The sequence below is a fragment of the Anas acuta genome, chromosome 13 (assembly GCF_963932015.1).
Source record: "Anas acuta chromosome 13, bAnaAcu1.1, whole genome shotgun sequence".
Lineage (NCBI taxonomy): Eukaryota > Metazoa > Chordata > Aves > Anseriformes > Anatidae > Anas > Anas acuta.
The window spans coordinates 12,644,378-12,669,842 of NC_088991.1; the positions used below are offsets into that span (position 1 = coordinate 12,644,378).

At 58.9% G+C, this 25,465-nt stretch overlaps 2 long non-coding RNA genes across 5 annotated transcripts; both read right to left on the bottom strand.

The window, feature by feature from the left end:
* Nucleotides 1-9: 9 nt before the first annotated feature.
* Nucleotides 10-6,350, bottom strand: LOC137863795 (uncharacterized). 3 transcript variants are annotated; one of them, XR_011101150.1, is made up of 5 exons: nucleotides 6,218-6,350; nucleotides 4,546-6,024; nucleotides 2,415-4,355; nucleotides 284-2,224; nucleotides 10-93 (listed from the first exon to the last, which is right to left on the bottom strand). It is a non-coding gene; the product is annotated as an uncharacterized lncRNA (long non-coding RNA). The 3 variants fall into 3 exon arrangements; XR_011101148.1 differs by having other exon boundaries at nucleotides 4,546-6,027; XR_011101149.1 differs by having other exon boundaries at nucleotides 76-90; nucleotides 4,546-6,027.
* Nucleotides 6,351-6,358: 8 nt separating this feature from the next.
* LOC137863796 (uncharacterized) lies at nucleotides 6,359-18,189 on the bottom strand. 2 transcript variants are annotated; one of them, XR_011101152.1, is made up of 6 exons: nucleotides 16,355-18,189; nucleotides 14,282-16,161; nucleotides 12,151-14,091; nucleotides 10,020-11,960; nucleotides 8,348-9,829; nucleotides 6,359-8,158 (listed from the first exon to the last, which is right to left on the bottom strand). It is a non-coding gene; the product is annotated as an uncharacterized lncRNA (long non-coding RNA). The 2 variants fall into 2 exon arrangements; XR_011101151.1 differs by having other exon boundaries at nucleotides 14,282-16,164.
* Nucleotides 18,190-25,465: the final 7,276 nt, after the last annotated feature.

Genomic DNA, 25,465 nt, shown 5'->3' on the forward strand with positions numbered 1-25,465 from the left:
CACGACGCATCCCTCTTCTCTTCTTCGTCGCTCTTGCCTCGCAGTGCAGGTCCACACGACGCCTCCCTCTTCTTTCTTCCCCACCGGCTGCTGCTGCAAAGGAAGGACGAGACGCTTAGACCAACTCCTGAGCACCAACTCCTCTGCCTGGCGGATATGGGGAGCCCCGTCCCCGGAGAGAGCTCCCCACAGCACTGCCTGGCCCCTGGCTCAGCCCTGCCACCCTCCAGACCAGACACCCAGACAGCCCCTGACAAAAACAGCGGAAATGAGCTTTTCTCACCTGAGGGACGCGCAGCAGAGCTCCAGCCGGTGCTGGAGCTGGGCTCGGAGGCGGGCACCCTGGGCAAACGGAGCTGGGCAGGCAAAGCAGCGGCCAGACAGGCTGCACCCCTGCTTACAGGGGGCTCGAGCCGTTGCCTGGACCGCAAAGTGCCCGGGACACCAGGGCACTGGCTGGGCCCCGAGTTACGGGGCAGCCCTGGTCCCAAAGGCAAACGGAGGCTCCTTCTCTCCGATTCCGGGGCACCCTGACCGCGAACCCGCTAACGGGACGGTCACCCCACACCGGCTGCCAGCGGAGCACAAAGGCTCCCAGACCCGCACCCCTGATTACAGGCAGGTCGACACCCAGGGAGCCCCAGAGCTCGGCCTTCCCCCACACCAGCAGGAACGACTTCTCAGCAGCCAGGCGGTGGAGCGGCACGGCCAAAGGCCGGGGGCCGGGACCCCAGCCCCGAGTACGGGGAGGGCACGCCCGGCCCCTCCACACAACTCGGCCCCGCGCCTCTGAAAGGCCGGGGCCACAGGTGCCCGCCCCCCTGATTACAGCGGGGGCCCTACAGGCGCCTCCTGTCCAGGGCAGGGGACACGCACAGCCCTGCCTACAGGGCGGTCCCCCCACGCCTCACCGCCTTCCAAGAAAGCCCCATGGAGCACGAGGCTCCGGCCTAGGCCCGACGGACGGGCTGGCCCTCCTGGCTGCAGCACAACACCACGTCTTCAGGAGCCCAGGGAGACACCTCCGCGCCAACTGCGCGCACGTCACCCCAACCAAAAGCAACGCCAAAGGCGATGGGACTATGCCCGCCTTCCAGCACAACACTTCCTCAGCCGGCCCCCTCCGATGGGGCGATGCTGGGGTTGTTCCTGCTGGCTGGCTAAAGCAGCCGGCTGCGGCACTGCCGCCACCTCCGCCCTGCTTACAGGGGGAGCTCGGGCTGCTCCTGGGGACAGAGGGCTCCAGGGCTCGTGACACACACCCCGACTACGGGGCGTCACACTGGCAGGGCGCCAGAAGGACAGGCGCAGACCCAGGCCCTGGCTACAGGCTGGTCTGCTACCAAGGAAGTGGCTTGGCCCTGTCCTAGGAAATAAGGGGCGAGTCCAGACTCAACCCTCGGCTCGGGGCCTGAAAGGGGACCCCCCTGCATCTGCACACAGCCCTGCGTTCCCTTCTGGGAAGCCAAAGCTAAGCAAGCTGCAGCTTTTTTTATTTTTAACAGGGGCCTAGAGGACGGGCTCACTCACACACCCCGACAAGGACAGGGAGAGGGAGAAGAGGGAGAGGGCCAGGGCCAGGGGCAAACTTGGCTTTCCACAAGAGACAGGGAACTCCGTGCAGACACCATCCAGAGCGGGCCGGGGGGCAACCCCTACCCACGAGCAGGCCAGGAGAGCCTCAGACCCACCCCATCGGGGCTGCATGCCGTGACACACACCCCGCCTACGGGGCGTCACGCTGGCCGCAGGCAGAAAGCCGCCAGGGCCGCAGGAGTCGGGTGGGCAAAACGGCCCTCCCCTGCTTACAGGGTGGCCTTGGGGTCCAGAGAGCTCCAGTTCCCCCTCGGGTGCGGAGACAGTGGCGCTCACCCTCCTTACAGGGTTGACACTCTCTCCAGGCAGCCAAAGGAGCAGCGTGGCAAAAGGCCGACTAAAGCAAAAGACCTGAGCCCTGCTTACAGGGAGGTCGCCCAGCGCAAAGCCGGCCAGGACACCAAAGGTGCCGGCCATGCTCTTCTTACGTGTCTGCAGACCTCTCGACCGGGACGGCCTTTTGCCCAGAGTGCCTTTCTCTTTGCTCCTCTGCTCCTCTTCTTCGTCGCTCTTGCCTCGCAGTGCAGGTCCACACGACGCATCCCTCTTCTCCTCTTCTTCGTCGCTCTTGCCTCGCAGTGCAGGTCCACACGACGCCTCCCTCTTCTTTCTTCCCCACCGGCTGCTGCTGCAAAGGAAGGACGAGACGCTTAGACCAACTCCTGAGCACCAACTCCTCTGCCTGGCGGATATGGGGAGCCCCGTCCCCGGAGAGAGCTCCCCACAGCACTGCCTGGCCCCTGGCTCAGCCCTGCCACCCTCCAGACCAGACACCCAGACAGCCCCTGACAAAAACAGCGGAAATGAGCTTTTCTCACCTGAGGGACGCGCAGCAGAGCTCCAGCCGGTGCTGGAGCTGGGCTCGGAGGCGGGCACCCTGGGCAAACGGAGCTGGGCAGGCAAAGCAGCGGCCAGACAGGCTGCACCCCTGCTTACAGGGGGCTCGAGCCGCTGCCTGGACCGCAAAGTGCCCGGGACGCCAGGGCACTGGCTGGGCCCCGAGTTACGGGGCAGCCCTGGTCCCAAAGGCAAACGGAGGCTCCTTCTCTCCGATTCCGGGGCACCCTGACCGCGAACCCGCTAACGGGACGGTCACCCCACACCGGCTGCCAGCGGAGCACAAAGGCTCCCAGACCCGCACCCCTGATTACAGGCAGGTCGACACCCAGGGAGCCCCAGAGCTCGGCCTTCCCCCACACCAGCAGGAACGACTTCTCAGCAGCCAGGCGGTGGAGCGGCACGGCCAAAGGCCGGGGGCCGGGACCCCAGCCCCGAGTACGGGGAGGGCACGCCCGGCCCCTCCACACAACTCGGCCCCGCGCCTCTGAAAGGCCGGGGCCACAGGTGCCCGCCCCCCTGATTACAGCGGGGGCCCTACAGGCGCCTCCTGTCCAGGGCAGGGGACACGCACAGCCCTGCCTACAGGGCGGTCCCCCCACGCCTCACCGCCTTCCAAGAAAGCCCCATGGAGCACGAGGCTCCGGCCTAGGCCCGACGGACGGGCTGGCCCTCCTGGCTGCAGCACAACACCACGTCTTCAGGAGCCCAGGGAGACACCTCCGCGCCAACTGCGCGCACGTCACCCCAACCAAAAGCAACGCCAAAGGCGATGGGACTATGCCCGCCTTCCGGCACAACACTTCCTCAGCCGGCCCCCTCCGATGGGGCGATGCTGGGGTTGTTCCTGCTGGCTGGCTAAAGCAGCCGGCTGCGGCACTGCCGCCACCTCCGCCCTGCTTACAGGGGGAGCTCGGGCTGCTCCTGGGGACAGAGGGCTCCAGGGCTCGTGACACACACCCCGACTACGGGGCGTCACACTGGCAGGGCGCCAGAAGGACAGGCGCAGACCCAGGCCCTGGCTACAGGCTGGTCTGCTACCAAGGAAGTGGCTTGGCCCTGTCCTAGGAAATAAGGGGCGAGTCCAGACTCAACCCTCGGCTCGGGGCCTGAAAGGGGACCCCCCTGCATCTGCACACAGCCCTGCGTTCCCTTCTGGGAAGCCAAAGCTAAGCAAGCTGCAGCTTTTTTTATTTTTAACAGGGGCCTAGAGGACGGGCTCACTCACACACCCCGACAAGGACAGGGAGAGGGAGAAGAGGGAGAGGGCCAGGGCCAGGGGCAAACTTGGCTTTCCACAAGAGACAGGGAACTCCGTGCAGACACCATCCAGAGCGGGCCGGGGGGCAACCCCTACCCACGAGCAGGCCAGGAGAGCCTCAGACCCACCCCATCGGGGCTGCATGCCGTGACACACACCCCGCCTACGGGGCGTCACGCTGGCCGCAGGCAGAAAGCCGCCAGGGCCGCAGGAGTCGGGTGGGCAAAACGGCCCTCCCCTGCTTACAGGGTGGCCTTGGGGTCCAGAGAGCTCCAGTTCCCCCTCGGGTGCGGAGACAGTGGCGCTCACCCTCCTTACAGGGTTGACACTCTCTCCAGGCAGCCAAAGGAGCAGCGTGGCAAAAGGCCGACTAAAGCAAAAGACCTGAGCCCTGCTTACAGGGAGGTCGCCCAGCGCAAAGCCGGCCAGGACACCAAAGGTGCCGGCCATGCTCTTCTTACGTGTCTGCAGACCTCTCGACCGGGACGGCCTTTTGCCCAGAGTGCCTTTCTCTTTGCTCCTCTGCTCCTCTTCTTCGTCGCTCTTGCCTCGCAGTGCAGGTCCACACGACGCATCCCTCTTCTCCTCTTCTTCGTCGCTCTTGCCTCGCAGTGCAGGTCCACACGACGCCTCCCTCTTCTTTCTTCCCCACCGGCTGCTGCTGCAAAGGAAGGACGAGACGCTTAGACCAACTCCTGAGCACCAACTCCTCTGCCTGGCGGATATGGGGAGCCCCGTCCCCGGAGAGAGCTCCCCACAGCACTGCCTGGCCCCTGGCTCAGCCCTGCCACCCTCCAGACCAGACACCCAGACAGCCCCTGACAAAAACAGCGGAAATGAGCTTTTCTCACCTGAGGGACGCGCAGCAGAGCTCCAGCCGGTGCTGGAGCTGGGCTCGGAGGCGGGCACCCTGGGCAAACGGAGCTGGGCAGGCAAAGCAGCGGCCAGACAGGCTGCACCCCTGCTTACAGGGGGCTCGAGCCGCTGCCTGGACCGCAAAGTGCCCGGGACGCCAGGGCACTGGCTGGGCCCCGAGTTACGGGGCAGCCCTGGTCCCAAAGGCAAACGGAGGCTCCTTCTCTCCGATTCCGGGGCACCCTGACCGCGAACCCGCTAACGGGACGGTCACCCCACACCGGCTGCCAGCGGAGCACAAAGGCTCCCAGACCCGCACCCCTGATTACAGGCAGGTCGACACCCAGGGAGCCCCAGAGCTCGGCCTTCCCCCACACCAGCAGGAACGACTTCTCAGCAGCCAGGCGGTGGAGCGGCACGGCTAAAGGCCGGGGGCCGGGACCCCAGCCCCGAGTACGGGGAGGGCACGCCCGGCCCCTCCACACAACTCGGCCCCGCGCCTCTGAAAGGCCGGGGCCACAGGTGCCCGCCCCCCTGATTACAGCGGGGGCCCTACAGGCGCCTCCTGTCCAGGGCAGGGGACACGCACAGCCCTGCCTACAGGGCGGTCCCCCCACGCCTCACCGCCTTCCAAGAAAGCCCCATGGAGCACGAGGCTCCGGCCTAGGCCCGACGGACGGGCTGGCCCTCCTGGCTGCAGCACAACACCACGTCTTCAGGAGCCCAGGGAGACACCTCCGCGCCAACTGCGCGCACGTCACCCCAACCAAAAGCAACGCCAAAGGCGATGGGACTATGCCCGCCTTCCGGCACAACACTTCCTCAGCCGGCCCCCTCCGATGGGGCGATGCTGGGGTTGTTCCTGCTGGCTGGCTAAAGCAGCCGGCTGCGGCACTGCCGCCACCTCCGCCCTGCTTACAGGGGGAGCTCGGGCTGCTCCTGGGGACAGAGGGCTCCAGGGCTCGTGACACACACCCCGCCTACGGGGCGTCACGCTGGCCGCAGGCAGAAAGCCGCCAGGGCCGCAGGAGTCGGGTGGGCAAAACGGCCCTCCCCTGCTTACAGGGTGGCCTTGGGGTCCAGAGAGCTCCAGTTCCCCCTCGGGTGCGGAGACAGTGGCGCTCACCCTCCTTACAGGGTTGACACTCTCTCCAGGCAGCCAAAGGAGCAGCGTGGCAAAAGGCCGACTAAAGCAAAAGACCTGAGCCCTGCTTACAGGGAGGTCGCCCAGCGCAAAGCCGGCCAGGACACCAAAGGTGCCGGCCATGCTCTTCTTACGTGTCTGCAGACCTCTCGACCGGGACGGCCTTTTGCCCAGAGTGCCTTTCTCTTTGCTCCTCTGCTCCTCTTCTTCGTCACTCTTGCCTCGCAGTGCAGGTCCACACGACGCATCCCTCTTCTCCTCTTCTTCGTCGCTCTTGCCTCGCAGTGCAGGTCCACACGACGCCTCCCTCTTCTTTCTTCCCCACCGGCTGCTGCTGCAAAGGAAGGACGAGACGCTTAGACCAACTCCTGAGCACCAACTCCTCTGCCTGGCGGATATGGGGAGCCCCGTCCCCGGAGAGAGCTCCCCACAGCACTGCCTGGCCCCTGGCTCAGCCCTGCCACCCTCCAGACCAGACACCCAGACAGCCCCTGACAAAAACAGCGGAAATGAGCTTTTCTCACCTGAGGGACGCGCAGCAGAGCTCCAGCCGGTGCTGGAGCTGGGCTCGGAGGCGGGCACCCTGGGCAAACGGAGCTGGGCAGGCAAAGCAGCGGCCAGACAGGCTGCACCCCTGCTTACAGGGGGCTCGAGCCGTTGCCTGGACCGCAAAGTGCCCGGGACGCCAGGGCACTGGCTGGGCCCCGAGTTACGGGGCAGCCCTGGTCCCAAAGGCAAACGGAGGCTCCTTCTCTCCGATTCCGGGGCACCCTGACCGCGAACCCGCTAACGGGACGGTCACCCCACACCGGCTGCCAGCGGAGCACAAAGGCTCCCAGACCCGCACCCCTGATTACAGGCAGGTCGACACCCAGGGAGCCCCAGAGCTCGGCCTTCCCCCACACCAGCAGGAACGACTTCTCAGCAGCCAGGCGGTGGAGCGGCACGGCCAAAGGCCGGGGGCCGGGACCCCAGCCCCGAGTACGGGGAGGGCACGCCCGGCCCCTCCACACAACTCGGCCCCGCGCCTCTGAAAGGCCGGGGCCACAGGTGCCCGCCCCCCTGATTACAGCGGGGGCCCTACAGGCGCCTCCTGTCCAGGGCAGGGGACACGCACAGCCCTGCCTACAGGGCGGTCCCCCCACGCCTCACCGCCTTCCAAGAAAGCCCCATGGAGCACGAGGCTCCGGCCTAGGCCCGACGGACGGGCTGGCCCTCCTGGCTGCAGCACAACACCACGTCTTCAGGAGCCCAGGGAGACACCTCCGCGCCAACTGCGCGCACGTCACCCCAACCAAAAGCAACGCCAAAGGCGATGGGACTATGCCCGCCTTCCGGCACAACACTTCCTCAGCCGGCCCCCTCCGATGGGGCGATGCTGGGGTTGTTCCTGCTGGCTGGCTAAAGCAGCCGGCTGCGGCACTGCCGCCACCTCCGCCCTGCTTACAGGGGGAGCTCGGGCTGCTCCTGGGGACAGAGGGCTCCAGGGCTCGTGACACACACCCCGACTACGGGGCGTCACACTGGCAGGGCGCCAGAAGGACAGGCGCAGACCCAGGCCCTGGCTACAGGCTGGTCTGCTACCAAGGAAGTGGCTTGGCCCTGTCCTAGGAAATAAGGGGCGAGTCCAGACTCAACCCTCGGCTCGGGGCCTGAAAGGGGACCCCCCTGCATCTGCACACAGCCCTGCGTTCCCTTCTGGGAAGCCAAAGCTAAGCAAGCTGCAGCTTTTTTTATTTTTAACAGGGGCCTAGAGGACGGGCTCACTCACACACCCCGACAAGGACAGGGAGAGGGAGAAGAGGGAGAGGGCCAGGGCCAGGGGCAAACTTGGCTTTCCACAAGAGACAGGGAACTCCGTGCAGACACCATCCAGAGCGGGCCGGGGGGCAACCCCTACCCACGAGCAGGCCAGGAGAGCCTCAGACCCACCCCATCGGGGCTGCATGCCGTGACACACACCCCGCCTACGGGGCGTCACGCTGGCCGCAGGCAGAAAGCCGCCAGGGCCGCAGGAGTCGGGTGGGCAAAACGGCCCTCCCCTGCTTACAGGGTGGCCTTGGGGTCCAGAGAGCTCCAGTTCCCCCTCGGGTGCGGAGACAGTGGCGCTCACCCTCCTTACAGGGTTGACACTCTCTCCAGGCAGCCAAAGGAGCAGCGTGGCAAAAGGCCGACTAAAGCAAAAGACCTGAGCCCTGCTTACAGGGAGGTCGCCCAGCGCAAAGCCGGCCAGGACACCAAAGGTGCCGGCCATGCTCTTCTTACGTGTCTGCAGACCTCTCGACCGGGACGGCCTTTTGCCCAGAGTGCCTTTCTCTTTGCTCCTCTGCTCCTCTTCTTCGTCGCTCTTGCCTCGCAGTGCAGGTCCACACGACGCATCCCTCTTCTCCTCTTCTTCGTCGCTCTTGCCTCGCAGTGCAGGTCCACACGACGCCTCCCTCTTCTTTCTTCCCCACCGGCTGCTGCTGCAAAGGAAGGACGAGACGCTTAGACCAACTCCTGAGCACCAACTCCTCTGCCTGGCGGATATGGGGAGCCCCGTCCCCGGAGAGAGCTCCCCACAGCACTGCCTGGCCCCTGGCTCAGCCCTGCCACCCTCCAGACCAGACACCCAGACAGCCCTGACAAAAACAGCGGAAATGAGCTTTTCTCACCTGAGGGACGCGCAGCAGAGCTCCAGCCGGTGCTGGAGCTGGGCTCGGAGGCGGGCACCCTGGGCAAACGGAGCTGGGCAGGCAAAGCAGCGGCCAGACAGGCTGCACCCCTGCTTACAGGGGGCTCGAGCCGCTGCCTGGACCGCAAAGTGCCCGGGACGCCAGGGCACTGGCTGGGCCCCGAGTTACGGGGCAGCCCTGGTCCCAAAGGCAAACGGAGGCTCCTTCTCTCCGATTCCGGGGCACCCTGACCGCGAACCCGCTAACGGGACGGTCACCCCACACCGGCTGCCAGCGGAGCACAAAGGCTCCCAGACCCGCACCCCTGATTACAGGCAGGTCGACACCCAGGGAGCCCCAGAGCTCGGCCTTCCCCCACACCAGCAGGAACGACTTCTCAGCAGCCAGGCGGTGGAGCGGCACGGCCAAAGGCCGGGGGCCGGGACCCCAGCCCCGAGTACGGGGAGGGCACGCCCGGCCCCTCCACACAACTCGGCCCCGCGCCTCTGAAAGGCCGGGGCCACAGGTGCCCGCCCCCCTGATTACAGCGGGGGCCCTACAGGCGCCTCCTGTCCAGGGCAGGGGACACGCACAGCCCTGCCTACAGGGCGGTCCCCCCACGCCTCACCGCCTTCCAAGAAAGCCCCATGGAGCACGAGGCTCCGGCCTAGGCCCGACGGACGGGCTGGCCCTCCTGGCTGCAGCACAACACCACGTCTTCAGGAGCCCAGGGAGACACCTCCGCGCCAACTGCGCGCACGTCACCCCAACCAAAAGCAACGCCAAAGGCGATGGGACTATGCCCGCCTTCCGGCACAACACTTCCTCAGCCGGCCCCCTCCGATGGGGCGATGCTGGGGTTGTTCCTGCTGGCTGGCTAAAGCAGCCGGCTGCGGCACTGCCGCCACCTCCGCCCTGCTTACAGGGGGAGCTCGGGCTGCTCCTGGGGACAGAGGGCTCCAGGGCTCGTGACACACACCCCGCCTACGGGGCGTCACGCTGGCCGCAGGCAGAAAGCCGCCAGGGCCGCAGGAGTCGGGTGGGCAAAACGGCCCTCCCCTGCTTACAGGGTGGCCTTGGGGTCCAGAGAGCTCCAGTTCCCCCTCGGGTGCGGAGACAGTGGCGCTCACCCTCCTTACAGGGTTGACACTCTCTCCAGGCAGCCAAAGGAGCAGCGTGGCAAAAGGCCGACTAAAGCAAAAGACCTGAGCCCTGCTTACAGGGAGGTCGCCCAGCGCAAAGCCGGCCAGGACACCAAAGGTGCCGGCCATGCTCTTCTTACGTGTCTGCAGACCTCTCGACCGGGACGGCCTTTTGCCCAGAGTGCCTTTCTCTTTGCTCCTCTGCTCCTCTTCTTCGTCGCTCTTGCCTCGCAGTGCAGGTCCACACGACGCATCCCTCTTCTCCTCTTCTTCGTCGCTCTTGCCTCGCAGTGCAGGTCCACACGACGCCTCCCTCTTCTTTCTTCCCCACCGGCTGCTGCTGCAAAGGAAGGACGAGACGCTTAGACCAACTCCTGAGCACCAACTCCTCTGCCTGGCGGATATGGGGAGCCCCGTCCCCGGAGAGAGCTCCCCACAGCACTGCCTGGCCCCTGGCTCAGCCCTGCCACCCTCCAGACCAGACACCCAGACAGCCCCTGACAAAAACAGCGGAAATGAGCTTTTCTCACCTGAGGGACGCGCAGCAGAGCTCCAGCCGGTGCTGGAGCTGGGCTCGGAGGCGGGCACCCTGGGCAAACGGAGCTGGGCAGGCAAAGCAGCGGCCAGACAGGCTGCACCCCTGCTTACAGGGGGCTCGAGCCGCTGCCTGGACCGCAAAGTGCCCGGGACGCCAGGGCACTGGCTGGGCCCCGAGTTACGGGGCAGCCCTGGTCCCAAAGGCAAACGGAGGCTCCTTCTCTCCGATTCCGGGGCACCCTGACCGCGAACCCGCTAACGGGACGGTCACCCCACACCGGCTGCCAGCGGAGCACAAAGGCTCCCAGACCCGCACCCCTGATTACAGGCAGGTCGACACCCAGGGAGCCCCAGAGCTCGGCCTTCCCCCACACCAGCAGGAACGACTTCTCAGCAGCCAGGCGGTGGAGCGGCACGGCCAAAGGCCGGGGGCCGGGACCCCAGCCCCGAGTACGGGGAGGGCACGCCCGGCCCCTCCACACAACTCGGCCCCGCGCCTCTGAAAGGCCGGGGCCACAGGTGCCCGCCCCCCTGATTACAGCGGGGGCCCTACAGGCGCCTCCTGTCCAGGGCAGGGGACACGCACAGCCCTGCCTACAGGGCGGTCCCCCCACGCCTCACCGCCTTCCAAGAAAGCCCCATGGAGCACGAGGCTCCGGCCTAGGCCCGACGGACGGGCTGGCCCTCCTGGCTGCAGCACAACACCACGTCTTCAGGAGCCCAGGGAGACACCTCCGCGCCAACTGCGCGCACGTCACCCCAACCAAAAGCAACGCCAAAGGCGATGGGACTATGCCCGCCTTCCGGCACAACACTTCCTCAGCCGGCCCCCTCCGATGGGGCGATGCTGGGGTTGTTCCTGCTGGCTGGCTAAAGCAGCCGGCTGCGGCACTGCCGCCACCTCCGCCCTGCTTACAGGGGGAGCTCGGGCTGCTCCTGGGGACAGAGGGCTCCAGGGCTCGTGACACACACCCCGACTACGGGGCGTCACACTGGCAGGGCGCCAGAAGGACAGGCGCAGACCCAGGCCCTGGCTACAGGCTGGTCTGCTACCAAGGAAGTGGCTTGGCCCTGTCCTAGGAAATAAGGGGCGAGTCCAGACTCAACCCTCGGCTCGGGGCCTGAAAGGGGACCCCCCTGCATCTGCACACAGCCCTGCGTTCCCTTCTGGGAAGCCAAAGCTAAGCAAGCTGCAGCTTTTTTTATTTTTAACAGGGGCCTAGAGGACGGGCTCACTCACACACCCCGACAAGGACAGGGAGAGGGAGAAGAGGGAGAGGGCCAGGGCCAGGGGCAAACTTGGCTTTCCACAAGAGACAGGGAACTCCGTGCAGACACCATCCAGAGCGGGCCGGGGGGCAACCCCTACCCACGAGCAGGCCAGGAGAGCCTCAGACCCACCCCATCGGGGCTGCATGCCGTGACACACACCCCGCCTACGGGGCGTCACGCTGGCCGCAGGCAGAAAGCCGCCAGGGCCGCAGGAGTCGGGTGGGCAAAACGGCCCTCCCCTGCTTACAGGGTGGCCTTGGGGTCCAGAGAGCTCCAGTTCCCCCTCGGGTGCGGAGACAGTGGCGCTCACCCTCCTTACAGGGTTGACACTCTCTCCAGGCAGCCAAAGGAGCAGCGTGGCAAAAGGCCGACTAAAGCAAAAGACCTGAGCCCTGCTTACAGGGAGGTCGCCCAGCGCAAAGCCGGCCAGGACACCAAAGGTGCCGGCCATGCTCTTCTTACGTGTCTGCAGACCTCTCGACCGGGACGGCCTTTTGCCCAGAGTGCCTTTCTCTTTGCTCCTCTGCTCCTCTTCTTCGTCACTCTTGCCTCGCAGTGCAGGTCCACACAACGCATCCCTCTTCTCCTCTTCTTCGTCGCTCTTGCCTCGCAGTGCAGGTCCACACGACGCCTCCCTCTTCTTTCTTCCCCACCGGCTGCTGCTGCAAAGGAAGGACGAGACGCTTAGACCAACTCCTGAGCACCAACTCCTCTGCCTGGCGGATATGGGGAGCCCCGTCCCCGGAGAGAGCTCCCCACAGCACTGCCTGGCCCCTGGCTCAGCCCTGCCACCCTCCAGACCAGACACCCAGACAGCCCCTGACAAAAACAGCGGAAATGAGCTTTTCTCACCTGAGGGACGCGCAGCAGAGCTCCAGCCGGTGCTGGAGCTGGGCTCGGAGGCGGGCACCCTGGGCAAACGGAGCTGGGCAGGCAAAGCAGCGGCCAGACAGGCTGCACCCCTGCTTACAGGGGGCTCGAGCCGCTGCCTGGACCGCAAAGTGCCCGGGACGCCAGGGCACTGGCTGGGCCCCGAGTTACGGGGCAGCCCTGGTCCCAAAGGCAAACGGAGGCTCCTTCTCTCCGATTCCGGGGCACCCTGACCGCGAACCCGCTAACGGGACGGTCACCCCACACCGGCTGCCAGCGGAGCACAAAGGCTCCCAGACCCGCACCCCTGATTACAGGCAGGTCGACACCCAGGGAGCCCCAGAGCTCGGCCTTCCCCCACACCAGCAGGAACGACTTCTCAGCAGCCAGGCGGTGGAGCGGCACGGCCAAAGGCCGGGGGCCGGGACCCCAGCCCCGAGTACGGGGAGGGCACGCCCGGCCCCTCCACACAACTCGGCCCCGCGCCTCTGAAAGGCCGGGGCCACAGGTGCCCGCCCCCCTGATTACAGCGGGGGCCCTACAGGCGCCTCCTGTCCAGGGCAGGGGACACGCACAGCCCTGCCTACAGGGCGGTCCCCCCACGCCTCACCGCCTTCCAAGAAAGCCCCATGGAGCACGAGGCTCCGGCCTAGGCCCGACGGACGGGCTGGCCCTCCTGGCTGCAGCACAACACCACGTCTTCAGGAGCCCAGGGAGACACCTCCGCGCCAACTGCGCGCACGTCACCCCAACCAAAAGCAACGCCAAAGGCGATGGGACTATGCCCGCCTTCCGGCACAACACTTCCTCAGCCGGCCCCCTCCGATGGGGCGATGCTGGGGTTGTTCCTGCTGGCTGGCTAAAGCAGCCGGCTGCGGCACTGCCGCCACCTCCGCCCTGCTTACAGGGGGAGCTCGGGCTGCTCCTGGGGACAGAGGGCTCCAGGGCTCGTGACACACACCCCGACTACGGGGCGTCACACTGGCAGGGCGCCAGAAGGACAGGCGCAGACCCAGGCCCTGGCTACAGGCTGGTCTGCTACCAAGGAAGTGGCTTGGCCCTGTCCTAGGAAATAAGGGGCGAGTCCAGACTCAACCCTCGGCTCGGGGCCTGAAAGGGGACCCCCCTGCATCTGCACACAGCCCTGCGTTCCCTTCTGGGAAGCCAAAGCTAAGCAAGCTGCAGCTTTTTTTATTTTTAACAGGGGCCTAGAGGACGGGCTCACTCACACACCCCGACAAGGACAGGGAGAGGGAGAAGAGGGAGAGGGCCAGGGCCAGGGGCAAACTTGGCTTTCCACAAGAGACAGGGAACTCCGTGCAGACACCATCCAGAGCGGGCCGGGGGGCAACCCCTACCCACGAGCAGGCCAGGAGAGCCTCAGACCCACCCCATCGGGGCTGCATGCCGTGACACACACCCCGCCTACGGGGCGTCACGCTGGCCGCAGGCAGAAAGCCGCCAGGGCCGCAGGAGTCGGGTGGGCAAAACGGCCCTCCCCTGCTTACAGGGTGGCCTTGGGGTCCAGAGAGCTCCAGTTCCCCCTCGGGTGCGGAGACAGTGGCGCTCACCCTCCTTACAGGGTTGACACTCTCTCCAGGCAGCCAAAGGAGCAGCGTGGCAAAAGGCCGACTAAAGCAAAAGACCTGAGCCCTGCTTACAGGGAGGTCGCCCAGCGCAAAGCCGGCCAGGACACCAAAGGTGCCGGCCATGCTCTTCTTACGTGTCTGCAGACCTCTCGACCGGGACGGCCTTTTGCCCAGAGTGCCTTTCTCTTTGCTCCTCTGCTCCTCTTCTTCGTCACTCTTGCCTCGCAGTGCAGGTCCACACGACGCATCCCTCTTCTCCTCTTCTTCGTCGCTCTTGCCTCGCAGTGCAGGTCCACACGACGCCTCCCTCTTCTTTCTTCCCCACCGGCTGCTGCTGCAAAGGAAGGACGAGACGCTTAGACCAACTCCTGAGCACCAACTCCTCTGCCTGGCGGATATGGGGAGCCCCGTCCCCGGAGAGAGCTCCCCACAGCACTGCCTGGCCCCTGGCTCAGCCCTGCCACCCTCCAGACCAGACACCCAGACAGCCCCTGACAAAAACAGCGGAAATGAGCTTTTCTCACCTGAGGGACGCGCAGCAGAGCTCCAGCCGGTGCTGGAGCTGGGCTCGGAGGCGGGCACCCTGGGCAAACGGAGCTGGGCAGGCAAAGCAGCGGCCAGACAGGCTGCACCCCTGCTTACAGGGGGCTCGAGCCGCTGCCTGGACCGCAAAGTGCCCGGGACGCCAGGGCACTGGCTGGGCCCCGAGTTACGGGGCAGCCCTGGTCCCAAAGGCAAACGGAGGCTCCTTCTCTCCGATTCCGGGGCACCCTGACCGCGAACCCGCTAACGGGACGGTCACCCCACACCGGCTGCCAGCGGAGCACAAAGGCTCCCAGACCCGCACCCCTGATTACAGGCAGGTCGACACCCAGGGAGCCCCAGAGCTCGGCCTTCCCCCACACCAGCAGGAACGACTTCTCAGCAGCCAGGCGGTGGAGCGGCACGGCCAAAGGCCGGGGCCGGGACCCCAGCCCCGAGTACGGGGAGGGCACGCCCGGCCCCTCCACACAACTCGGCCCCGCGCCTCTGAAAGGCCGGGGCCACAGGTGCCTGCCCCCCTGATTACAGCGGGGGCCCTACAGGCGCCTCCTGTCCAGGGCAGGGGACACGCACAGCCCTGCCTACAGGGCGGTCCCCCCACGCCTCACCGCCTTCCAAGAAAGCCCCATGGAGCACGAGGCTCCGGCCTAGGCCCGACGGACGGGCTGGCCCTCCTGGCTGCAGCACAACACCACGTCTTCAGGAGCCCAGGGAGACACCTCCGCGCCAACTGCGCGCACGTCACCCCAACCAAAAGCAACGCCAAAGGCGATGGGACTATGCCCGCCTTCCGGCACAACACTTCCTCAGCCGGCCCCCTCCGATGGGGCGATGCTGGGGTTGTTCCTGCTGGCTGGCTAAAGCAGCCGGCTGCGGCACTGCCGCCACCTCCGCCCTGCTTACAGGGGGAGCTCGGGCTGCTCCTGGGGACAGAGGGCTCCAGGGCTCGTGACACACACCCCGACTACGGGGCGTCACACTGGCAGGGCGCCAGAAGGACAGGCGCAGACCCAGGCCCTGGCTACAGGCTGGTCTGCTACCAAGGAAGTGGCTTGGCCCTGTCCTAGGAAATAAGGGGCGAGTCCAGACTCAACCCTCGGCTCGGGGCCTGAAAGGGGACCCCCCTGCATCTGCACACAGCCCTGCGTTCCCTTCTGGGAAGCCAAAGCTAAGCAAGCTGCAGCTTTTTTTATTTTTAACAGGGGCCTAGAGGACGGGCTCACTCACACACCCCGACAAGGACAGGGAGAGGGAGAAGAGGGAGAGGGCCAGGGCCAGGGGCAAACTTGGCTTTCCACAAGAGACAGGGAACTCCGTGCAGACACCATCCAGAGCGGGCCGGGGGGCAACCCCTACCCACGAGCAGGCCAGGAGAGCCTCAGACCCACCCCATCGGGGCTGCATGCCGTGACACACACCCCGCCTACGGGGCGTCACGCTGGCCGCAGGCAGAAAGCCGCCAGGGCCGCAGGAGTCGGGTGGGCAAAACGGCCCTCCCCTGCTTACAGGGTGGCCTTGGGGTCCAGAGAGCTCCAGTTCCCCCTCGGGTGCGGAGACAGTGGCGCTCACCCTCCTTACAGGGTTGACACTCTCTCCAGGCAGCCAAAGGAGCAGCGTGGCAAAAGGCCGACTAAAGCAAAAGACCTGAGCCCTGCTTACAGGGAGGTCGCCCAGCGCAAAGCCGGCCAGGACACCAAAGGTGCCGGCCATGCTCTTCTTACGTGTCTGCAGACCTCTCGACCGGGACGGCCTTTTGCCCAGAGTGCCTTTCTCTTTGCTCCTCTGCTCCTCTTCTTTGTCGCTCTTGCCTCGCAGTGCAGGTCCACACGACGCCTCCCTCTTCTTTCTTCCCCACCGGCTGCTGCTGCAAAGGAAGGACGAGACGCTTAGACCAACTCCTGAGCACCAACTCCTCTGCCTGGCGGATATGGGGAGCCCCGTCCCCGGAGAGAGCTCCCCACAGCACTGCCTGGCCCCTGGCTCAGCCCTGCCACCCTCCAGACCAGACACCCAGACAGCCCCTGACAAAAACAGCGGAAATGAGCTTTTCTCACCTGAGGGACGCGCAGCAGAGCTCCAGCCGGTGCTGGAGCTGGGCTCGGAGGCGGGCACCCTGGGCAAACGGAGCTGGGCAGGCAAAGCAGCGGCCAGACAGGCTGCACCCCTGCTTACAGGGGGCTCGAGCCGCTGCCTGGACCGCAAAGTGCCCGGGACGCCAGGGCACTGGCTGGGCCCCGAGTTACGGAGCAGCCCTGGTCCCAAAGGCAAACGGAGGCTCCTTCTCTCCGATTCCGGGGCACCCTGACCGCGAACCCGCTAACGGGACGGTCACCCCACACCGGCTGCCAGCGGAGCACAAAGGCTCCCAGACCCGCACCCCTGATTACAGGCAGGTCGACACCCAGGGAGCCCCAGAGCTCGGCCTTCCCCCACACCAGCAGGAACGACTTCTCAGCAGCCAGGCGGTGGAGCGGCACGGCCAAAGGCCGGGGGCCGGGACCCCAGCCCCGAGTACGGGGAGGGCACGCCCGGCCCCTCCACACAACTCGGCCCCGCGCCTCTGAAAGGCCGGGGCCACAGGTGCCCGCCCCCCTGATTACAGCGGGGGCCCTACAGGCGCCTCCTGTCCAGGGCAGGGGACACGCACAGCCCTGCCTACAGGGCGGTCCCCCCACGCCTCACCGCCTTCCAAGAAAGCCCCATGGAGCACGAGGCTCCGGCCTAGGCCCGACGGACGGGCTGGCCCTCCTGGCTGCAGCACAACACCACGTCTTCAGGAGCCCAGGGAGACACCTCCGCGCCAACTGCGCGCACGTCACCCCAACCAAAAGCAACGCCAAAGGCGATGGGACTATGCCCGCCTTCCGGCACAACACTTCCTCAGCCGGCCCCCTCCGATGGGGCGATGCTGGGGTTGTTCCTGCTGGCTGGCTAAAGCAGCCGGCTGCGGCACTGCCGCCACCTCCGCCCTGCTTACAGGGGGAGCTCGGGCTGCTCCTGGGGACAGAGGGCTCCAGGGCTCGTGACACACACCCCGACTACGGGGCGTCACACTGGCAGGGCGCCAGAAGGACAGGCGCAGACCCAGGCCCTGGCTACAGGCTGGTCTGCTACCAAGGAAGTGGCTTGGCCCTGTCCTAGGAAATAAGGGGCGAGTCCAGACTCAACCCTCGGCTCGGGGCCTGAAAGGGGACCCCCCTGCATCTGCACACAGCCCTGCGTTCCCTTCTGGGAAGCCAAAGCTAAGCAAGCTGCAGCTTTTTTTATTTTTAACAGGGGCCTAGAGGACGGGCTCACTCACACACCCCGACAAGGACAGGGAGAGGGAGAAGAGGGAGAGGGCCAGGGCCAGGGGCAAACTTGGCTTTCCACAAGAGACAGGGAACTCCGTGCAGACACCATCCAGAGCGGGCCGGGGGGCAACCCCTACCCACGAGCAGGCCAGGAGAGCCTCAGACCCACCCCATCGGGGCTGCATGCCGTGACACACACCCCGCCTACGGGGCGTCACGCTGGCCGCAGGCAGAAAGCCGCCAGGGCCGCAGGAGTCGGGTGGGCAAAACGGCCCTCCCCTGCTTACAGGGTGGCCTTGGGGTCCAGAGAGCTCCAGTTCCCCCTCGGGTGCGGAGACAGTGGCGCTCACCCTCCTTACAGGGTTGACACTCTCTCCAGGCAGCCAAAGGAGCAGCGTGGCAAAAGGCCGACTAAAGCAAAAGACCTGAGCCCTGCTTACAGGGAGGTCGCCCAGCGCAAAGCCGGCCAGGACACCAAAGGTGCCGGCCATGCTCTTCTTACGTGTCTGCAGACCTCTCGACCGGGACGGCCTTTTGCCCAGAGTGCCTTTCTCTTTGCTCCTCTGCTCCTCTTCTTTGTCGCTCTTGCCTCGCAGTGCAGGTCCACACGACGCCTCCCTCTTCTTTCTTCCCCACCGGCTGCTGCTGCAAAGGAAGGACAAGACGTTTTTAACAATAGAGCTCTAGCTTCTCTCTCTTTCCCCATGAGCAAACTGCACCTGTTACTTCTCATTTTCTGTTTATTTTATCCATTTACTCCTTCTTGTACTTTATTTTTTTACTTGGTATGTAAATAATACTTTTTCTTGTTTGTGTCTTTCCCCCTTTAAATTAGAGGGAAAACAATTACTTCGTAATGTAACATAATGTTACATAATAATGTAAATAATGTAACATCCATGTTTTTGTTCAAATTTCCTGTCACAGTATGCTTACTTTTTTTCCTCCATGTTACCTGAAGTTTATTCTCCTCCCATTTTATTATATTTATTTTATATTTTATTTATATATATATTTATATTTATATTTTTTTTCCTCCTAAGTTACTCAAAAATGCTACATTAGAGACTTCTAATTTATTTCAGCTTTTCCCTAAAAAAAAAAAAAAAAAAAAAAAATGCTCATTCTTGCCTTCGTTATTAGATTTTGCTTCAAAAGTTTCTATCCAATCCCTTCTAATTTATCTTAGTTTTTCCCTATAAAAAAATATTTTTTGGCCAGAAATTATTTGAAATTTTTTCTCTGAAAATGCCATGTTTGAGCCTTGTTACCTACTTAACCTTTAATCTGGAAAAAATGGTCATTTTTGCTCACAATGTTACCTCGTTTTTTTTTTCCTTAAAAAAAAAAAAAAAAAAAAAAAGCCAGCTTTGACTCTAATTTACTTCAGCTTTTTCCTACAAAAAAGCCCATTTTTTTTTCACAAATTACCTCAGAAATTTTCTCAAAAAAATCCACCTTTCACCCATCTAACTTACTTTAACTTCTCCCAGGAGAAAATGCTCATTTTTTGTCATTTCCCTAAAAAAAAAAAAAAAAAAAAAAAAGCCACCATCTTTGACCCTTGTCACTTACTCCAGCTTTTCACTGATAGAAATGCTCATTTTTGCATACAGTATTTTCCTCAAAACATCCTATCTGTGACCCTTCAATTTACTTCAGCCTTTTCCAAGAAAAAAAAAAAAAAATAGCTGATTTTTGCCCATAAATTATCTCAACATTTTCCTCAAAAAATTCCACCTTTGACCCTTCTATCTTATTTCAGCTTTTCTCTAAAAAATCTGATTTTTTTTTGTTTCCTGAGATTTCCTTTCAAAAACAATTGGTACCTTTGACCTTTCTAATTCACCTTAGTTTTTCCCTGGAAAAAAATGCTCCTTTTTGCCCACAAATTACCTCAACATTTTCCTCAAAAAATTCCACCTTTGCCAATTCTAATTTACCTCAAGTTTTCCCTCAAAAAAATGCTCATTTTTGCCCACTAAGTTACCTCACTTTTTTCCTTAAAAAAATGCCATATATGACTCTAATTTACCTCAGCTTTTCCCTACAAATATGCTCATTTTTGCCCAAAAATTACCTCAAAAATTTCCTCAAAAAAAAAAAAAAATCCACTTTTGACCCTTCGAACTTACTTCATTTTTTCCCCGGAAAAAAAAAGGTGATTTTTGTCCACAAATTACCTGAAAAAATTCCTCAAAAAAATCCAGCTTTCTCCTGTCTAACTTACTTCAACTTTTCCCAGGGAAAAAAAAAAAAAGCTGATTTTTTGTCCAAGCTATCTGAGATTTCCGAGGAAAAATGGAAAAGGAAAAAAAGAAGAGGAAAAAAGAGAAAAAGCCACCTTTGACCCTTGTCACTCACTTACTTCAGCTTTTCAGTGAAAAAATGCTCATTTTTGCCCAAAAATTACCTCAACATTTTACTCAGAATAATCCACCTTTGAACCTTCTAACTCACTTCAGCTTTTCTCCAGAAAAAAAGCTGATTTTTGTCCACATATTACCTCAAAATTTTCCTAAAAAAAAAAAAAAAGAAAATTTTTGCCCTGACATTTCCCTTAAAAAAATAAATAAATAAAGCCACCTTTGATCTTTGTCACTTACTTCAGATTTTCACTGATAAAAATGCTCATTTTTGCCCAAAACATACATCAATATTTTCCTCAGAAAATGCCAGCTTTGACCCTTCAATTTACCTCGGTATTTCACTGATAAAAATGCTCATTTTTGCATACAACGTTGTCCTCAAAACATCCTTTTTGTAACCCTTCAATTTACTTAAAGTTTTTTCTTGAGAAAAAAAAAAAAAAATCTGATTTTTGCCCAAAAATTACCTCAACATTTTCCTTCAAAAGAATTCCACCCTTGCCACTTCTAACTTACCTCAGGTTTTCCCTCAAAAAAATGCTCATTTTTGTCCACAAATTACCTCAACATTTCCATCAAAAAATTCTACCTTTGACCCTTTAATTTACCTCAGGTTTTCACTGATAAAAATGCTCATTTTTGCATACAACATTTTCCTCAAAACATCCTACCTGTGACCCTTCAATTTACTTCATCTTTTTCCCGGAAGGGGCGGGGGCGGGGGACGACACTGATTCTTGCCCACAAATTACCTCAACATTTTCTTCAAAAAATTCCACCTTTGCCAATTATAATTTACCTCAGGTTTTCCCTCAAAAAAATGCTCATTTTTGCCCACTAACTTACCTCACTTTTTTCCTTAAAAAATGCCAGATTTGACTCTCTAATTTACTTCAGCTTTTTCTTACAAAAAAGCCAATTTTTGCCCACAAATTACCTCAACATTTCCCTTCAGAATTCCACCTCTGACAATTCTAATTTACCTCAGCTTTTCCCTACAAATATGCTCATTTTCGCCCAAAAATTACCTCAAAATTTTCCTCAAAAAAAATCCAGCTTTCTCCCTTCTGACTTACTTCAACTTTTCCCAGGGAAAAAAATGCTGATTTTTGCCCAAGCTATCTGAGATTTCCGAGGAAAAAAGGAAAAGGAAAAAAAGAAGAGGAAAAAAGAGAAAAAGCCACCCTTGTCACTCACTTACTTCAGCTTTTCAGTGAAAAAAATGCTCATTTTTGCCCAAAAATTACCTCAACATTTTCCTTAAAACATTCCTCCTTTGACCCTTTTAACTTGCTTCAGCTTTTTCCTGAGAAGAAAAAAATAAAATAAAAAAGAAAAGGGGATATTTGCTCACAAATTACCTCAACATTTTCCTCAGAAAAATCTACCTTTGACCCTTTTAACTTACTTCAGCTTTTCCCTGGAAGAAAAAAAAAAAAAAAAAAAAAAAGAGGATTTTTGTCCACAAATTACCTCAACATTTCCATCAAAAAATTCTACTTTTGACCCTTCAATTTACCTCAGGTTTTCACTGATAAAAATGCTCATTTTTGCATACGGCATTTTCCTCAAAACATCCTACCTGTGACTCTTCAATTTACTTCATCTTTTCCTGGGGGAAAAAAAAAAAAAACAACAACAACAACAACAAAAAAACTGATTCTTGCCCACAAATTACCTCAACATTTTCCTCAGAAAAAAATCTACCTTTGACCCTTCTAACTTACTTCAGCTTTTCCCAGGAAAAAAAAAAAAAAAAAAGAGGATTTTTGTCCACAAATTACCTCAGCATTTCCATCAAAATACTCCACCTTGGACCCTTCTAATTTACCACAGGTTTTCCCTCAAAAAAAAACAAACAAACTCATTTTTACCTACAAATTACCTCAAATTTTTCCTCAGAAAATTCCACCTTTGACCCTTCTAATTTACCTTAGCTTTTCCTCACAACAAGCTGACTTTTGTCCACATATTACCTCAAGATTTTCCTCAAAAAATGCTACTTTGGACCTTTCTAACTTGGTTCTGCTTTTCCCTGGGGGAAAATAAAACAAAAACTGATATTTGCCACAGTTACCTGAGATTTCCCTTCAAAAAATGCCACCATTTTCCCTTCTAATTTACCTTAGCTTTTCCCTACCAAAAAAAAAAAAAAAAAAAATGCTAATTTTTGCCCGTTTCTTCAGATTTCCCTTAAAAAAGGAAAATAAAAAATAAAAAAAATAAAGCCACCTTTGATCCTTCTAACTTACTTCAGCTTTTCCCTGAAAAAAAATTTTTTGTTGTTTTTGTTTGTTTTCGGTTTTTTGTGTGTGTTTTTTTTTTTTTTTCTTCCCCAGAAATTACCTCAGTTTTTCCTCAAAAGTGCCATCTTTGACCCTTTAATTTACTTCAGCTTTTTCCTTGGAAGCAACAACCATTTTCCATTTTTGCCCACAAAATTTCTCAAACTGCTTATTCTGTACCCTCTAAATCACCCCACCTTTTCCCTCCTAAAACGCCACCTGTGCTCACTTTAATTTTTCTTAGGCTTTCCCTCTAAAATGTTCACGCTGCCCATATTACCTCTGATTTACCCTGAAAAATGTTCATTTTGTCCCAAGCCACCTCGGGCCCGACCCTTCTCCCTCCCGCCCCCACCTCAATTACCTCCACTTTTCTCTTAAAAAATTACCCCGAAATGCTACGCGGTTCTCTCAGATAACTCCCCAACGCCCCTAATTAACTTGTGCCTTTTGTGACAGCCCCCAGCTCCTCACACGGAGCGACTTTTTAAGGTTTATTATTACATATTATTACGCCTTACAAAGCGCACCCAATCGGCAGCCGCTCTCCTCAGCCTCCGCTGCTGACAGGCGCGTGGGCGGGGCTTTCAGTCAGCGGCCCGCCAACGGGCTCGCGCGCGGCGCGAGCGCCGCTCCCTGGCCGGCGCGGGGGGGAGCGGCGCGCTCCGTTCCCGCGCTCGGCGCAGCGCCGCCGTCCTGCGCGGGAAGAGCCCTGCAGCGCCCTGCAGCGAGGCGCGGGAAGGCGCGGGAAGGCGCGGGAAGCCGCGTCCCAGGGCGGTGCACGGGGTGTGCGCAGCTCCCTACACCCCCGTGTCCCCCAGCGGTGACGGGCCGTGCAGAGGGGCACACGGGGCATGCACAGGTGGCTGCTTGTTGTTACCTTGGTCTGCAGAATTGCAGGGCAAAGCGTGTCAGCTCTGTGGGGGCGGTAGAGGCGAGGATGCTAAGCTGGGAGGTGATCTGCGCCTCCCAGCTAAAGCAGTGCCCCTCTGAAACAAATTGCCAATGCTCAAAGAGTTTAGCAGCGTCCCGAGCCCAGGCAATTTTGTGAGCTGCTATTAAAGGACTGGGAAGGCTAGAAAGGCTAAGGAGAAGGCTTACCTGCTTTAGGAGAAAGCAGGTAAGAGATGGTTCTTCCTTCTCGCTAAAGGGGTTTCAACCAAAGCAGAGCTGATACTACGTGAATGCTTGCCTTGCTGCCATGGGCTTGCACCGCATCCGGGCAGTGTGCTTGCTGGGTCTTAGCCCAGGCTCTGAGCCTCATCTTGTGCTTTCTGCCTGTGCTCAGGTACACGCTGAACGTCCTCGAGGACCTGGGTGACGGTCAGAAAGGCAGTAATGACATAATAATCATCCGGGTAAACACCTTGCAACAATGTGCTCTTCATCTGGTTCTCTCTTACGCACATATTTGTTTCTTTTCACGTGAGGGTTCTGAGGTGGTCAGTATGAATTGTAGTGGGAATGGGTCTTGGTCTGCAATCCAATTTAATTGCAATCACTTTGTCCAAGCACATTCTATGTTTGACTGCTTCCTTAGCTTTGCAAACAAAGCTACCATACAAGTTGGGGCCTGCAAGGCCACAATGCTAAGTGAGGGACATGTGATTTGGAGACAGGTCTTCCTCTGACACAAACCTGCTCTTGTACAGGTTGCATGGTAGAAGCTGTCACCACATCGGAGCGTTTTTTGGCCATCGGGTGGCAGTCAGCCCCAGTGCAGGAGGGGACTGGCGAGGAGAGGTGGAGTGAGTGCCCTTCGGTCTGCTCCAGCTGCGTGCTGCTCTAGGGCTCAGTGCTTGGTGCTGCTCTGTGCTAGCAGCCCTGAGAGCAGGGGGCTGTGGCATGGAGGAGCACCGAATGCCAGGGGTCTGGGGGCTGTGGGAACAGAGCACTTGGATGGGAGAGCAGGGAGTGCAACGTGAAGTTTGTTTCTGAAGTATTAGGGAAGTGAGGGTCAAATACTGATTCTCCCCCTCTTCCATTAAATTTCTCAGCCCTGAGAAAACTGAGGAACTGAGGCCCCTGCTTCTGCAGATTTTCTTGGAAAATCCTGGCACCCTCAGCTTTTTGTGCAATAAATCGATGCTTAGGGTGCTTCGTGTAACAGAAACTTGGCATTGGTGCTGACCATGTTAATTCTGCAGGAAAGGTCTCTGTGGGCAGACTTAACTCACTGTACCCTTGGTGAGATTTCATCTCTGCAGGAAATCCAGATTTGCCAAGTGCAAACAGAGAATGTTGATTGTCCTTTGAGCCAGTCTGACAAAGGATGGGATTTGCCTTCGCTGCTGTTAGCATGGGACACATCTGTTAAGCGCTGGCACACTGACATTGGAACCGGAGGTTGCTGGGCTGCTCCTAGGAGCCAGCATGGGGATGCGCTTACTGTAGAGTGGACAGATTCTTCCTGCGAGGCGTCTGCACCTGGCAGGGGCAGAGGCAAAGGTTTAACCCATCAAGGTGTTTTATCTAGCCAGAAATATGTTGCAAGTAAATAATCTTGCAAAAGAAAAAGCATCCCTAAATACTTAATGTTTTTGTACCAGCTTGGGGAGGAATGTGCCTTTGAACCTGTGCGGCTGAAGCTTGTAAAAAAACCTCCTCTGTACTGATGTGCCACTACGGGACATTTATTTGCCAATTTAACAAAACTGAGTAGCATTTTGGAGCAACTGTGCAGAGGATGGTAATTGAAGAGCTTGGGGGAAGGTCTGTACAGGGATGAGACTCTGATCAGACCATACTTAATCACTGGAGTGGAAGACATGTTGTTCAACCTTGACCCTACACTTTAAATGAAGTTCATCCCTGGCCATGTGAAGTGGCACTTGGATGTCATTGGGACATTCTGGCAGAGCATCCCATAGTCCACAGCAGGTTTTTTATAATATACCTATTGCAGAAATGGAAAATTCCCTTTGGGAGGATGGAGAAGGCTACTCTGTGCAAGAGAGGAAATACAACAAATGACTGTGGCGGAGGCATCACAGGGTCTTGGCAGTGAGTGTATCCTGGCAGCTGGAGGTAGGTGGCTTGAGGATCCAGCAGTGGTGTGATGATACCATGTTAGAGATCATTAACAAAAGCAGGAGACAATGCATACAGACCATCCATGAGACACACAGGTTCTTTGCAGGGGGTAATGCATAATTTTTTTAGCTGAGGCTTGATACTCTGAGGAGCAGCTGAGAGATAAAAAGTTTTATTTTGTGACA